Raw genomic sequence first — 17613 nt, 5'->3', positions numbered from 1 at the left:
CTCTTATTCAACACAAGAATTTAGTCTCCTCTAATACGATGGCACATCGACATCAACTTTATTCTGTTTATTAAATATATACTCTATCTCATCTTGACTAGCAACTCTTACACTACCTCCTATCATGAGATCTTCACAACTCATCACTTCTTAGTCTACCCATAAGGCAAAACTCCTCATTAAAAACATATTGGGTGCATGATTGTAATAACATACCTTGCCTTATCACTATCTCCCTTTTCATAGATATTTATACCTCTGCATGTTTTTCTTTTAACGTAAGGGCATTCTTTATTACTACTGTTCATGATCTCGTAACTCATGTTACCTTTTCGGGCAAAAATACTACCCAAGCTCTAAACATACTTCTTAAAAAGGATCTAAGCAGAAACAAGGCTTAAGGAAAAGAGTACAACTTGCTTTTAGCTCTAACACACAATTCATATGAATATGGGTACATTCCTCTAAAACTGAACACTGAACTTACTCTTGGGCTTCTCTCAAGCCCCACTGGAGTCTCATTACTTCCTCAAGACTCTCGCTAAGAAGAACTCATCCATAAGGATCTTTAATCTTTACTTTTCAACCACCTCTAGTATGATAGGTAGTTGTAGGGATAAGAGAACACATGAGTTAGAATAAGTCTCTATCACATAACTCTATTGCATGATTAAGAATATGAAAGAATGGAAACTTTTCTTAAATGTCTTTAGTCACTCATTTATAGAAGTGGGGCCCTCAGAACCATAAACACGACCCTACTGACACAGCTTCAAAGACAACCTAGGACACTTGAACTCTATACTCTGATACCAAGTTTGTCACGACCCGAGCCTACACCTTGGATGTGGCCGGCACTAGAGAACTATTGCTAGTCCCCAAGTGAACTTTCATCCTGGCTGACTACAATCGAAAAACTAACTTAAGCATACAAAGCTTAAAATAGAATAAAATTCATGAAAAACTTAAATACAAGCTTTAACTCAGAAGAAAACTCTAAATAATATAAAATATTCAACTCGCTCCAATATGGGCAACTTAAGTCATTAAAACATTTAACAAAATAAATGAACAGACTTTTGAAACTCTACAGTCTATCTATGAAGCCTCTAACTGACAAAGATGGAAGTCGGGACAAGACACATGACCTCCTAACAACTGATATAACTGAAAGTAAAAGTGGAACCCTCTGGAAGCAAGGAGGCTCACCATAGCTAACTCGAACTCCATGTGGTATCAACGAAGCTCCTATTGATGACCTTGAATACCAGTATCTGCATCATGAAAGGATGCAGGCCAAATGGCTCAGTATGTGGAATGAACGAGCATCTAAGGGGAATTCTAAAACATAAACATAAGCTTGAACTTGATAAAAAAAAATGTACTTACCTCTTTTCAAACTTACTCAACTCAAGGAATACTCAAGGTTAATTAAAACTACTCAAACTTACTCAACTCAGAAGTACTCAACGAGAAGATACTCAACTCAGAGATTAGATACTCAACTCAAAGATATGATACTTGACTTTGGTTACTCAACTCTGGACACTCAACTCTGGATACTCAACTCAATATAAAGCAACAATACACATGCAATACACATAAAGCTTTAAAAACAGTATAAATTAACTCAGTGTATTGAATAATGCAATAACAAATTAATTTATATAGAATAAAATATAATACAACTCTGTGGGAGTTTCTGTAACCGACAACCATCACTGTGAGCCTAAGTGATGATACATCATCTTGCCCACACTGCCAGAACTGTCCTATACTTTGTCGTCATATAGAACGCCTTAACTAAGTAGGTCCACTAGTCTATGATAAAAAGCACTAAGGAATCATCTAAAAAGTATGATCCTTTCTACCCATGATGGCTACATAGTTTATGGTGACGTGAGTTATCTGAACTCAAACTCGTCCCTATATCGGTGCTCAATCCTACTCCCAAAATACTCAGCTCATATGTTTCAAAACATAACTTTTTCTTTGATTTGAGATAATTACTCAAAAATCTTTCTCTTAAAAGAGATGGTACTCAAACTGCTCAAAATTCTTTTGGAAATCTCAGTTTCCTCTCATCTTAAATGTGGAAACATTTACTCTTGGAAATACTTAGTTCCCATATATCATTTTAAAGAAAATGAACTTTACTCTTACTCTTTACTCAACTCAAAGCTGAAGTTTTAAAATAAAGTTAAAACGTTGGTAAAAAGACTTCTTAAAATAAGGTTCATGCCGAATTATGGGTGAACGACTCAATTCAAGGTTTTCAATAACCATACGTAGAGCTCAATACTCGAAACTCAAGAACTTTAATGATACAACTTATTTCAATTATGCTCAACTAAGAGGGTTCATGCAGAATTATGGGCATGAACAACTCAACTCATGGACTTCATGATACTACTCATCTCGAGAATGTTCAACTCATAAGGTTCATGCGGAATTATGGGCATGAGCAACTCAACTCATGGACACCATGGGTAATATGTAATAGTCCCATGATTAGGAATAAAATCTCAAAAGGGATTAAGAACTCAATACTCAAGACTTAGAACTTGAAGATACTACTACTCTCAAAGATAATTAAATTATGAAGTTCATGAGGAATTATGGGCATGAACGACTTGACTCGTGGGTCTACATACCAATATGGAACTCGTGTATACGACTCTTCTCATTCTCATACTTACTTCCTCAAAACTCTATTTAAAACTCAAGTGTTGGCTTTGAAAAACTTCTCAAGATTTATAACTCAAAATAGGGTTCACGCTGAATTATAGACATGAACAAATCAACTCAAGGATCTCAATAAAAATATAGAAAATCAGTAATTATGAATATAATTTTTAAAAGAAACACGAACTAAAGAACTCAAATCAACTTATCTCAAGAATACTCAAATCTAGGGGTAGAATCCTAGATTTCTCTTTTACTGATTTGAAAGTATATGTAGGACGTGAGGACGAACTAGTCCAACACTATGATAGTCTTACATACTTGGAAGAACAGGTTCTTGAAGAATCTTGAAGAACAACTTTATTAGAAGTCTCGAAACCCTAGCTTGAAGATAAACGATCAAGAAAACCTTTCTTGAGATTCTTGAAATCTCTATGGCCAAGAATTATGATTTTTATTAGTGAAGATGAAAATCTGATTTTTTTGAGCCTTTTCTTAGTCAACAAATTCGATTAGGGTTTTCTTGGAGGCAAAAAAAACAAAAACAACATTTTTTAATGGTTTCCCGTCGGCTAATTCGTAACAGCACTGTATAGATTACTAAAATATTCATAACCTTTTACTCAAAAATTGGATTAACGCGAAATTGATGGCATTGGAAAGTAGACTCAAATACCTTTAATTGGATAGGTTATGGCGCATGTAACTCTTTATATTCTAGGAGATATGGTCGTTTGAATTTGTTCCAAGTAGAATCTTACATCAAAACTTAATCGATAAGGAAACTTCAAGAACACTTATCAAGAACTCTAATCTTTCAACTTCAAGAATGAAATTTCACTGAAAATAACATGATTGGCATATGGGTGAACAAAACCAACACTATGGAAGCTTATATACCTCTTAGGAATCAAACCCATGGCGAAAATCCGCAAATAAACTCAAGAACGTCGATGAACGCCTTGATCCTTTCCTCTTTTCTCCTCTTTTCTCTTCTTTTCTCTTCTTGAACTATCCACTAAAACCCTAGGTGTAGATTAGGATTATAAAACTGAACCTAATCAGATTAGAACCCTAAAATATTACTAAAAATGAATTAAATCTGACAAGATAAGGAAAAGACCAAAATACCCCTTACTATTTTCGAGTAGCTTTCCTTAACTAGACAGCCTAACTTAAAAGGTCATATCTCACTCATATGAACTCAAAATTTAGCAAACTCAGTGGCGTTGGAAAGATAATTCAATGACCTTTCATTAGCTATCTTGTAGCACACCTAACATATCATGTACTAAGATTGATGGTCGTTTGAAGTTGACCCAAAACTTAAGAAAAACTTAGGAATGACTTGAATGAACTCTCATTAGTTCTTCTTGGAACTCAAGGTGCTACATCTAGTGACCTTAATACTTAAGAAATTTTAATTCCTTGGTAAAATCTCACTCACTATGAAGAACGGTTCGAGTCTTAGTTCAAATTTTTTTTTCTGGGGCGTTACAGGAACTATGCAATCGACTAAAATTAATCGACCCATATGAATTACACAACAAAATTTCAACAATAACAACTAACCCAATCAATATGCAACAAAATTTAAGAAAAAATACTAAAAATAACTTTGAGAACTAACTTCAGACAAGTACAGATCAACAATAAAGAGTGAGGAAGGATTTGGGTCAAGAATCACAAACACTCAAGCACTCCACCCAAGTAAATCAAAGCAAAAAGTGTACAAATTATTATTTAGGCTAAGAGTTAAGAGATTAGGAAGTGAAAAGTACCAAAAAGATCAAAGGATGGCCTTTTTAAAGAGAAGAGATTCTTGGCCTTTTTCTGCCAAGAACATTCACCAGTTTGAAACTAACGCCACCAAACATCTTCAATGAATTTCCAAAGGAGCTTAAGCTCACTGATGATTCCTTTACAAATACCAAACCTGATGTTCTACTCGACCGACCCGATATAGTTTGCCTAATGTCATTTGGTTAATTGCCTAATCGGTCCCTTTATTCCAAAGCTGACAGTGTCATTTTTCAATTTTTTTAGGCTAAGAAGGCAAACATTAAGACTTCTGCCCCCACCAAATTCTCAAGTAACCATCCACAACTGCCTCCCTATGGACCCTAGACCTTGTACGGTCCATAGGTTGACTCACGAGAACTACATAAGTAGCCAAATTTCAGAGTTTCTTTTCCAACTCCACTTGCCAAATATTGAGGTGTTACAATTTGGGTCTAAGTTCATGTGAAAAAATAATTTATAATGGTTATAACATTCAAATTATTAACCTATAAAAGGTGAATGAATAACTCGTTGGGCATATATACGTAATATGTGGTCAAGTATTCTATGTTGTGTCACATGAATCTACATCTATAATTACCCTTCAATTTATTTTTTATATTTTTTTATCTTTTCGACATTTAAAGCTATCATATAGTGACCCTCGAACTGATAGTTTGATCACCTTGTTATTCATTTGTATTTTGTGCAAGTTTCCCTATTTTAGAGCTTCTAACTTTGAATGGTTGATTTCGATCAAAACTTTTTGCAGACAACCTATGAATAGAACTCGGACAACTTTGTTAGCTCCGGAATGTTGGTTTTGGTCTAGAAGAACCTTTGGTGCAGATCCCGAGGCTTCCGAGCTCATCTCGAGACCCCTTCTAAAATTAGAATTAAAATGGTGTTTGAGTCTGGGATCTACTTTTCATCGAGAAGACCGCACTTGGAAGTTTTGACATCTTCAATGAGTACAGAATGTTGAATTTTGTAGGGTAGTGTATTTCATTTGCATGCAGGGGATTCCAAATTAATCTTGAGCACCTTGTTGGGGATTTTTAGCATTGTTGCATCAGCTGATGTTGCACAATAACTTGGCGACTATGATGGCCAAGTATAGTACCCCTCCGTGCTCACGGAGGATTCATCATGACAGTGATGAGGAAGTTCACCTGCACCAAATGTTGTTGCATCAGCTAGAACATCAACTGTTCAAATATCCAAATGAGATATGCTACCCCACCAAATTCGGCATTTCAGACTCAAAGGCGATGTCAAAACTTCCAATGGAGGTAATCTCGATTAAAAATGGGTCTCACACCCAACCTCTATTTTGAGTCATTATCCACAACAGGGCTTATGATGAGCTTAGAAGCCTCGAATTTGCACCAAGGGTCCTTTTAAACTAAACTCAACGTTTCAGAGCTAACGAAAAAATCAGAATTGCTATCTGAGGCCGTCTTCCAGATATTTTGACCGAAGTCAACCGTTCAAGTTTCGAAAGCTTAAAAACACATAAACATGCACAAAATCGAAACGAACGAACGACTGAGTGAGTGAACTGTCAGTCTGAACAAATCATAAAAAGCTTAGGGTCGCTATTGGAACACTATAAATGAAGAAATAAAGGCAATAATACAAAAATGACTCAAGGGTCATTGCAATTATACCATAGATGAGAATATAATTATATTTTTTTCACATATTGCATAACATACCACTATAAATTTATCTATAAATTAATAATGTAAAGCAAATTTGGTTAGAGCTACACAATGGTCTCTTTTTTACCTTCTCTTTCTTTTTAGCACACTCTTGTTCATCTATTTTGAATCTGAAAAAGAAGCATAACAATGTTTACATGAATGACTTCATCTAGTGAGTCCAATCTATTGATGTACTATTAGAGAATATGATTAAACTCAAATTCTAAATATGTTGGTTGGATCAAAACACCAAGTCATAAAGCCCAAATTAACAAAGAAACTTTGAACGATGATAACAAAGATAAATTATTAAAATACTCATAATATATAAAATTGGTTTGGTGAATTGACCTACATATGAGTTATTTGGGAGAATAATCTTCCCTAGAAAAAAATCTTTTTTCTCCAAGAAAGAATTACCTAAATATGGAAAACAATTCTTCTTCTTCAATAGACTTATCATAGAATTCTTAATATATATTTTCTTCTTGGCATATATTTACCTTCGTACTTTTAGAATATATATAATAGATTTGTTTGACCCAATTTAATTATATTTTAATTATTAATATGAAAAATAGTATTGGGACAAAAGTAGTACTATAAGTTTTACATTAAACAAAATCTTTAGTCCTAGAAATCGAGAAGAGTCAAAATTCAGTACTTTTCTTAAATAATGAAAGACAAATAATATTCTTCGACATTCAGGTACCCTAGGGTAAGAGCTCAAAATCCCAAAGGTAAAAAAAGGATTTCACAGGAGAACTTATTGTAACATCTCCCAAGTTCACATGTGCACTTAATGCATCACTTCCTAAGTTGACCTGTTCATGCCCAAACAAATCTTCATTTTCTTTTTTTCTCTTTTTTTCAGGCCACAAAAAATATACAAATTTATAAGAATCAACCAGACAGTTATGATAATGAATATGAAAACAACAATAATAGTTTACCTATGTTTGAAGGGATGTCACGTTCAAATAAATAATTAACTCCACTGCGATCTTTTATGTAAACACCATTGCAAGATTCACATGTTCCTACCAAATAGTGTTTGATCAATTTGTTACCATGTTTACGTGTTTTACGTATTGGTGCTACCTGAAAATTAAACCCTTTTAGTGACCATGCATAAATATAGCCGATTTCATTATTTATTCTAATCTAACTTTCTTGAGCTAACCTGCAATGTTTCTCCGTTTTCACTTGATTTTTTTATTTTTTTCAGGAATTTCTCCATATAGAAGAAACTTATAAACCTCTATCATAGATCGAAACTTTTCCTTTGTCTCCAAATGATGGTAAACCTATTTGCCAACATTTATTAAATGTTAAGTACATAATTCATCAATCAAAGTATAGCTTGGTATTAATATTGGCAAAACCAACATGTCTATTTTTAGATGAAAAAACTTACGTAATCAATTGTTGACCCATCTCGACGAGAACTATTCTTGATGATCCAATTTTGCCTTCTCTGTTCAAATGTATGCGTATGCAGGTAATACATATTTCCTGGTATCATCTCTATAACCTTATTCTTACTCTTCTCATTCTGCAACTAAAACAAGTTATATTTTATGAAATTCAAATATTATCAAAAATTATTTTCAAATTTTAGTTATCTGGTGGAGCTAGAAGCATCGATAATTTGTACATCATCAAGTGCTACACAAGATATTGAAAATAGCTTAGTACAAAATATAATGCATTCAATCATATCAAGTAGCACTAAGTTGTTGATATGCCTATTTTATTCTCAATCACCATCACTATGAATCAATACAATCAGCCAACACTAAAACTAACACTAGCTAGCTACTATTTACAATTATTATTGATACATCATTACCACAAAAATCATCAAGAAGTATTGACAATGACCATCATTTGTCACCACTATATATTGTCTACCACAATCATTTACCACAACCATTAGCTATTAGTGGATGTTTGAATTGAGTTATTTTTTTTTGTGACTTTTGTTTTTTAGGATTATTTTTGGAAATGTTTGGGAAAACACTTTTTTTAAGGTTGAAAAAGAACCAAAAAAGCCAAAAATCAAAAGATGGGTGTTGTCCCCAACTTTTAGCTTTTGACTTATAAATCTCTTTAAAAAAAACTCATCCAAACACCTCCTTAGTTATCATCCAAATATGAACTACCACAAAACTATTGTTATAAACTTCTACTATCACCATTATGAATCCCTACTATCCACAACACCATCAATAGTCAATATACCATCCTCAATTTTCATTAATAACAACCATCACTAACCATCACTATTCATCCAAACTTTTGTACTCCATAAGATAATTAACATTGAAAAAGTATTTTTTAAATACATCAAAAGATTTTTGTACATATCTAAATAGAAAACGAACGAAAGACCTTATAATAAGTATGTTAGATTATAGAAGTATTTTCAAAACTTACCAATAAAACACTAGCTTGAGGTGGAATAGAAGATATGGGAACCACCATTATTGCATGTCCACGATCAATTTTGTGCTTCTAATCCATATTGTAGTAGAAAAATATGAAACACTTAGATATATATTTTGTAAAATTAATATTGTATGAAGTAATTGGAGAAAATAATGAAAAGACATTATTTAAAGAAAATAAATATGAAAATTGCTAGTTTGCTAGTAATTTATGTACGTGTAAGTTAATATTTTAAATACATAATAGAAGTCCTAGAATATCCAAAAAATATTAAGAAATAGATGGCTTTCTTATGCTTTAAATAACAAGAACAATTATTTTCTTTGAAACGCTTCTCATATCTTCACATAAGAAGAAAATTTTACTTTATATTCCTATTTAAAAAATTATATTTTAATGGTAAGGAAATTAAATTAATCTTTTAATATATTTATTTATAACTTAGTTTAAAGTGAGTAATGTTGTTAAGTCATTTTCTCTACGCTAATTTCAATGTTTATTAAATTTTGATCAAAATCACAATGCCTATTTTAGGTCTATTAATCAAGGGTAGAGGTTTGAGTTTTTTCATTACCTTACATATATTTTATACTGAGGTTACATCATCGTATTTTTCTAAGTCATGTGTGATTTCGATGCGAAACAAGAATATTTATTTGTGTTTTCATACAGACGAAAGTTATTTGAATGACGTATCATTTTTAAATGTATGTAGGACCTAACTAAAACAAGGGCACAATTGGAGGATAAAATTTAGAATTATTAGATAATATTTAAAAATTATATATTTATTAATACTATTATTTATACACTACTTGTATTCTAATTAATGTGACATACTTTCCTTTTTAGTCAGTCTCAAAATTATGATTTATTTCCTAATTGTTTGATAAATATTTAATCACACTATAAATATTTTACTATTGTTGAGTTCTTATTTGAAAAAAAAAACCATAAAGGTGTACTCTTACTCCATGTCTAGTCAAATTACATAACATAAATTTAATGGGGGGAGGGGAGGGGGGGAAGGGTAGTATAATTTTAGTTCATGTCTTAAAGTAAATTAAACTAAACACTTTATAATTAAAGAAACTATTCAAAAGCTTACTCTGAAACATCAACTTTTGATTTATCAAGTGCGAGAAAACTTATGGGAACTTACATTAATACTGGATCCACATCACCATCAACTTTGAGATTCTCATCCATATTCTAATTTAAAATATGAAAAAAAAAAAAGAATAGTTAGATTTACATTTTGAGAACTTAATCAAACTGCTAGAATTCCAAAAAAATAGGTACTTCTTATGCATTTTGTAATAGACTCAACTATGATTCTGGCAATGCATCCTCAGAAAAACTATGCTTACCTCCAAAATATTAACTTTTGATTCTTCAAGTGCACTAAAAGATATAGGAACTTGCATTAATGTTGCATCCTCATCTCCATCAATTTGGTGTTGCTTATTTATATTCTAGTATAAAATATGAAAAATATATTTAGATCTTTGTAAAATGAAAAATTGTATGAAAGAATAGAGATCTTCTCAAAAGAAAGATGAAAACTAATTACTTGCTAGTACTCAATCAAAGTGCTAGAATTTCCAAAAAATAATATAAATATTGACCTATCAAATCTTTCAAAAACCTAACTCTAAAACATCATTTTGAGATGCGATAAAAATATGGGAATGTCCCCTATTTCATCTCCTCGATTATGAATCAAATCATTAACATAAAATAAAGATGATTGCTAGCTTTCTAGTTTATATATGTTAGTAAAAGTTCTACAGTATCCCAAACATTTAAAAATCTTAGTAAAAGCTCTACAATACCTCACAAAATAAAGAAAAAAAATGTTTTTTCATTAGTTTCATGTTTTAAGTAATAGAAGCAATGATATCCTTGAGAAGTTCAAACCTCTTTGTTAGTCTTGAAGCATCTTCACATAATTTTTTTTTTCTATTTTTCTTTAAAGAAACTATAGTTTCATATGGGTTTAAATTTACTCAAAATACTTTCATCAATGACGAGTTTAATCAAGTGTAATGTTTAAACTTTTTCATTACTTAATTTTGTAGCAAGGTACTATCATATCAAGTCTGAGAGGTTTCGATGTGGAACAAAATTATTTATATGTTTTCATACTTGATCATATAGACAAAATTTATCTTGAAAGAAGTATTCAATTTTGGCATGAATGTAGACTTAACTAAAAATCATATTATAGTATTTAGACATATTCGAGAAACTTTAAAAGTATTATCTATCTATTCTAGATATAAAAGGAGAGGAAAAAATGCCACATGTCAGCGCCACAATTAATCTCAATTTAAAAAAAATAAAAATAAAAAATATGATTTTTTATTTTAAAAAGCCACATGTCAGCAATTACTAAAAAAATTGCATCTTTCTGTTCTTCAAAATTTGATTTTAAAATATTTTTAAAATGTAATTTTCCAGTTAAAGCCAACTGTCAACAACTAAAATAAATTAGGATTTAATATTTTTAAATAAATACACCGTTTCGGATATTCAATTAGTTCAAACTTTTATTTAAATTTTACATTTTTATATTTTTTTTATTTAAATATGTCAAACATAAAACAAACTTCACAAATTGTATTTCTTTTAATAAAATAAATTACTAATAACATTTTTTAAAAAAAAATAGTTAAGTAATCAATTATTACATTTGAAGAAAATTTTAAAAATAATATTAATCAATTCTTTCATTTTAAAAAAAATTAAAAAAATTCTAAAAACAAGAATTGCCATCCTATTTTCTTTAATATTTGCATTATATAAAAACAAATAATCTACAATTCTTTTTAAAAGAATTCTAATAACAAGAATTGCCATCCTATTTTCTTGAATATTTGCATTATATAAAAACAAATAATCTACAATTCTTTATAGATAGATTCTAATAACAAGAATTTCCATCCTATTTTCTTTAATATTTGCATTATATAAAAACAAATAATCTACAATTCTTTTTAAAAATTCTAAAAACAAGAATTGCCATCCTATTTTCTTTAATATTTGCATTATATAAAAACAAATAATCTACAATTCTTTTAAGAAAATATGCAAAATTTATGGAATTATTAAAATTAATTTAAAATCTGAAATAAAATAAAAATTGTTAACACTCAAAAAAGATACAATTTTACAAAAATAATAATAATAATACAATATAAAATAAAATAAAATAAAAAATTACGTTACTCCATCTTAGGTCTCCTTTTTTTACTTCATTTTTTAAAATGATAGTTATCCAAACGGATAAGTTTTTGAAAGTAATTAATTTTAAATTTAACTTTTAAAAGATAAATAACTAATTTTATTCCTAGAAAATAGTTAATACACACATTTAAATAACAAAAGTCATTCTTAACTGCACCATTTACATCTTCTCAAAAACTTACTCATTTCAGAATTCTTATTTGCTTATATTTATTCAACTACTTAAACATGGTAACATTTTTTGCTTTTCGCGTTGTTCGTTTGATTCTAACGATTTTTTTTTATATATTTCAGTGATTTATGACAATTAAACTTTAATCTTTAGCATTTGAAGTGATGAGTAATACATATATAATTGTGGTTGTATGCGGTTTTAAGGTAGTAATTTGTAATTTGCATGTTATCGTTATCAAGTTTGAATAAACTTGAATAGTGGTCGTGAAAGAATGAATATAGGTATCTTTTGATGGATTCTACTTCTATTTGATAGATCTATTGAAGAATCTATTAGGTCAATAAAAAACGCTCCCAAATATGCACTCACCAGGGAACTATGTCTATTTTTATAATTAAAAAAATTCTACTTTAATTTTATAACTATCATTATCATAATGTTTAAAGAATTTTAGATTTATTGAAAAAGTTCAACTTGGAGTCGTCGTTAATAAGGCTTACCAATTTCCTCTTGCATTATTATTATGCATGTTTTATATAAGAGCTCCAACTTTCTAACATTCACTATAGTGATTGTGGCTATTGCAGGTGTAATGTATGTGATTTTCATGCAATATAACTTGATAGTTATGCTATGCTTCCATTTTTTTTGTTCATATAGAATAAAAATATTGCTTCAGTTGCTTTATTTTATATTGTTTGTTGGCAGATGTTTAAAATATTTGCAAAGCTTTTTTTTAAATATTAACTGATTTATGTTGCTGACCCACAAGATGCTCTTCCTTATTATTATTTGTATAATAATAATTCTCCTTAAAATTTTGATGCACCAAAATCTATTGAGTAAAAAAAATTTCTATTTCTTTTATCAATAAGTAAAAATAGTACTTCTAACATGTTATTGAAATTTCATTTGGTTTGAATAACACGAAGTAATAATAGACAAAATAGAGTAAATTAATACTCTATCGAGTGTAGTCCTATTAGCGAGAAATTCAATATCAAGAGGATCACCATTAATGGGAGATTTAGCACCAAAATAGGTAATAATTGGATAACTTTAGTTGAAACTCATATGATTTTAAAGTCTCTAACACTATATGATTTTAAATTTACATCTTAAGTTGTATAAAAATGTGTTTGATAGGTTGAGAAGGTGCCATGACTTGAAATCAACGACATACTTTGTTCTTTTGTTGAGTTGGCTAAAGGAGAGGCGAAACTATGTTTTGTACTTATTATAAACAACCAATAAACCTTGGTGAATCAAGGGACAATAAAGAATGCACAAATATTTTAATTTATTTTAAATTAAGTTTTTTAAGATACGTTATTATTTAATTAGACTCACTATAATTATCTTTAGATCTAATCATTAACTTCAATAGGTACTCTAAACGCGCTTAACTATTGCCTTGAATTAAGTGATTCATTTAAAAGGAAAAATCTTTTTTTGGATAGTAAAAACATTTGTTTTTAACGACTTATTTGAGTTAAGTTTTTATGCTCTCAAATTGATACGTCATATTCTTTTTTTCTTTCATAAAGGAATTTTATATCACTTGCTGATAACAAAGAAGTATAAATTCACCTTAATCATGTTATATTTTTGAGATGATTGTATCTAATTATATATGATGTTTGAAGATATTGAAATATTATTTGATAATTTAATAATAATAGTAATTATTTTATTATTGTTGTTGTTGTTGATGACATTTGTTTTTAACGACTTATTTGAGTTAAGTTTTTATGCTCTCAAATTGATACGTCATATTCTTTTTTTCTTTCATAAAGAAATTTTATGTCACTTGTTGATAACAAAGAAGTATCAATTCACCTTAATCATGTTATATTTTTGAGTTGTTGTTGTTGACATTTGTTTTCAACGAGTTATTTGAGTTAAGTTTTTATGCTCTCAAATTGATACGTCATATTTTTTTTTCTTTCAAAAAGGAATTTTATATCACTTGATGATAACAAAGAAATATAAATTCACCTTAATCATGTTATATCTTTTAGATGATTGTATCTAATTATGATGTTTGAAGATATTGAAATATTATTTGATAATTTAATAATAGTAGTTGTTGTTGTTGTTATTCTCCTCCTCCTCCTCCTCCTCCTCCTCCTCCTCATCATCATCATCATCATCATCATCATTATTATTATGTCAAGAATTTGATTATTGTAGACCATTATAGCAAATTAGTACTTTTTTTATACGCTGTGTAGTTTCCAAAAGCATTATAATTAATTTTTTGAAATATTTAAATCTGTAAAACTAATTTGCCTATTTTTCTCAAGCGCATAGCCTATCCTCCAATTGCAAATCAGATTATCTCTAAAAATGAATACATTTAAAATTAATATTTTATTAATTAAGTATAACAGGTTTAAAATATCTATACATTAATTGTAAGTAAAGATTAGCTCAACTACACTTCTTTTTATAGATAAGGTGGTTTGTAACTATCCTTTTCATCTCAACATTAAAGGTTTTTCATTAAAAAATCTATATAGAAATTACATTGTGGACAAAATTCTAATAATCCATGAGAAATATGATAAGATTTTATTAGTTTAAAATACAATTGATTTTATGCATCTTTATATTTAAAACAAGGAAAAATTACAGAAATTCCACCTTTTAGTTTACTTATTACCATTATCCCCTATAAGTTTTACAAATCTCCAAAATCCCTCATTTTCGCGCATCAGATTAGTGTATCAACACTTATATTATTGTATCTCACGCATCAGACTAATGTATCAGCGCTTATATTATTGTATCTCGCGCATCAGATTAATGTATCAGAGCTATATAAGTGTTGATACATGTGCGAGATACAATAATATAAGCGCTGATACATTAATTTGATGCACGAGATACAATAATATAAGCACTGATACATTAATCTGATGCGCGAGATACAATAATATAAGCGTTGATACACTAATCTGAAGCGCAAAAATGAGGGATTTCTGTAATTATAAACTTTTAAGGGATAAATTGTAATTTTTCCTTTAAAGTATGTGATTTCTAGAATTTGCCCTTAAAACAATGTTCCAAAAAAAGAGAAAATAATACTAAGTAAAAAATATATAATATATATACGCTCAATAATAATTCATATAAGTCATTTTTAAATTAAAAAAATTATTTATTTTAAAATATCCGCTCAACGCACGGGGACGTATACTAGTTACAATTAATATTAAAAGGTTATTAAGGAATATATTAAATAAATTGAATACTTCTTCGATTGAAAAGAATTAAACATCTTATAATTGGAGGAAAAACTTACCTCTAAAACATCAATTTTGATTCGTGAGGTGTGGAATAAGCTATGGGAATATCTATCGATATTGCATTGTCATTAGCATCAACTTTCTGTTTGTTATACGTTTTCTAGTAGGAAATATGAAACATTTGGTTAGATCTTTTGTAAGGCAAAAACACTGTGTGAAGTAATGGAGAAAGTTTTCAAGAGAAAATGAAAACTACTAGCTTGCTATTAATTAATGTGCTCGTACCAAGTAATATTTTAAGAAATTAATCAAAGTGCTAGAATACCCCAAAAAAATTAAATAAAAAAAATATTTGTCCATCAATCATTTACATGAAGTAACAAGATCAATAATTTTTGTGATAATTCATTTTGAAAGATTCAACAAATTCATTTAATATGTAATAAAGAGTTTAACCCTAAATTAAAAAATCTTTCTAAACAAGTTAATTTTTTTTGAATATAAATAATTTTTAGAAGTTTTTCTATGAAAATTTTTAAACGCGCCCTCAACCCTCTAAATTTGTCACTAATCACATTAATTTCTCACACACTCAACCTCTAAATCTATCACAAATTATATTAATTCCGCACATTGCACATTGTCTCTTTTAATATGGTCAAACCTAAGTTGATCGAACTCCTCTAGACTTATATTTCTTTAGAACTTTCATCATCGAAATAATAAAATAAAATAAAAAGGTTAGACAGAGAGAAACCAATTATATAAAGCGTAGATCCATCAAAAAGAATTAAGATACCTGTTTCAATTTGTTGTAATCATGAATCTTTTAAGATTTATTAAATTCATTAAATCAATGATGAAAATATCATATTTGGAAAAATAATCACAAAGGTGTACCTTATATTTTAAAAAATTATTTATTTTGAGGATGATTTTAGAGCATATCAAACTCTTTTCATATTTTATATATTCCATGTCTAGTCACATTACATCACATAAATTTGAGAGCGGGGGAGGGGGGGGGGGGTATATTTTTAGTTCATGTCTTAAAGGGGATAAAATAAACACTTTATAATTAAAGAAACTTTTCAAAAGCTTACCTCTAATAGATTAGATTTTGATTTATCACGTGCGAGAAAAGTTATGGGAACTTCAATTAATACTGAATCCTCATCACCATCAACTTTCAGATTCTCATCCATATTCTAGTTGAAAATATGAAAAAAAACAGTAAGATTAACATTTTACGAACTTAATCAAACTGCTAGATTGCTAAAAGAAAGATACATGTCCATCAATCTTATACATTTCGTAAAAAGATCAAATATGATTCTGGCGATGTATCTATTAAGATTCACTAAATAATTGGATGTGTGATGAAAATTTCCATCCTATTTCTATGAAAATTACTAAAAGTTGCCGCAACCTCTAAAGAAAATTTATTTTTCTTTAATAACACAATTAAAAAGATTTTTGTATATGTTTTTTAAAAATAAGAAAAACTAAACACCTATGACTAGATAACCTTTTCAAATGCTTACCTCGAAAATACCAAGTTTTGATTCTTCATGTGCACTAAAAGATATAGGAACTTGAATTAATGTTGCATCCTCATCTCCTTCAATTTGGTGGTGCTTATTTATATTCTAGTAGAAAATATGTAAAATTTACTTAGATTTTTGTGAAATGAAAAATTGTGTGAAAGAATAGAGAAATTTTCAAAAATAAAGATGAAAATTAATCACTTGCTATGATTATTTTTATGTGTATGATTATTTTTATTTGTATGATATATTTCATGTTGTTGTGATTGATACAATTTCAAATGTTTTTAGCCTTAAACAAGATTTTTTTTTCATAATACAATTAACATTTAAAAGTTATTCAAGAATAGATTAAATGAATTGTATATGTCTTAAAACAAAAAGAATTAAACACCTTATAATTGGAGCAAAAGCGTACCTTTAAAACATCAACTTTTGATTCTTGAGGTGTTGTAAAAGATAGGGGAATATCTACTGATATTGCCTTTTCATCAGCATAAACTTTCTGTTGGTTATTCATATTCTAGTAGGAAATATGAAACATTTGATTAGATCTTTTGTTATACGAAAACATTGTGAGAAGTATTAATGAAGAAAGTTTTAAAGAAAAAAAAAATGAAAACTACTAGCTTAGTAGTAATTTATGTGTCTGTGTCAAGTAACATTTTAAGAACTTAATGAAAGTACTAAAATACCCCAAAAACGTCAAACTAAAAAAGTTTGTCCATCAAACATATTCATGAAGTAACAAGATCTATGATTTTTGT

General features: G+C 29.1%; 1 pseudogene; it reads right to left on the bottom strand.

Annotated features, from left to right (window-relative positions):
• Positions 1-6886: 6886 nt before the first annotated feature.
• Positions 6887-17366, bottom strand: LOC125837498 (uncharacterized; annotated as a pseudogene).
• Between the last annotated feature and the right edge of the window lie 247 nt (positions 17367-17613).

The sequence above is a fragment of the Solanum verrucosum genome, unplaced genomic scaffold, assembly GCF_900185275.1.
Source record: "Solanum verrucosum unplaced genomic scaffold, falcon-dt-bn FXZP01000092.1, whole genome shotgun sequence".
NCBI lineage: Eukaryota > Viridiplantae > Streptophyta > Magnoliopsida > Solanales > Solanaceae > Solanum > Solanum verrucosum.
The sequence above is the reverse complement of the archived record's forward strand: the minus strand, read 5'-3'. Positions and strand labels throughout refer to the sequence as shown.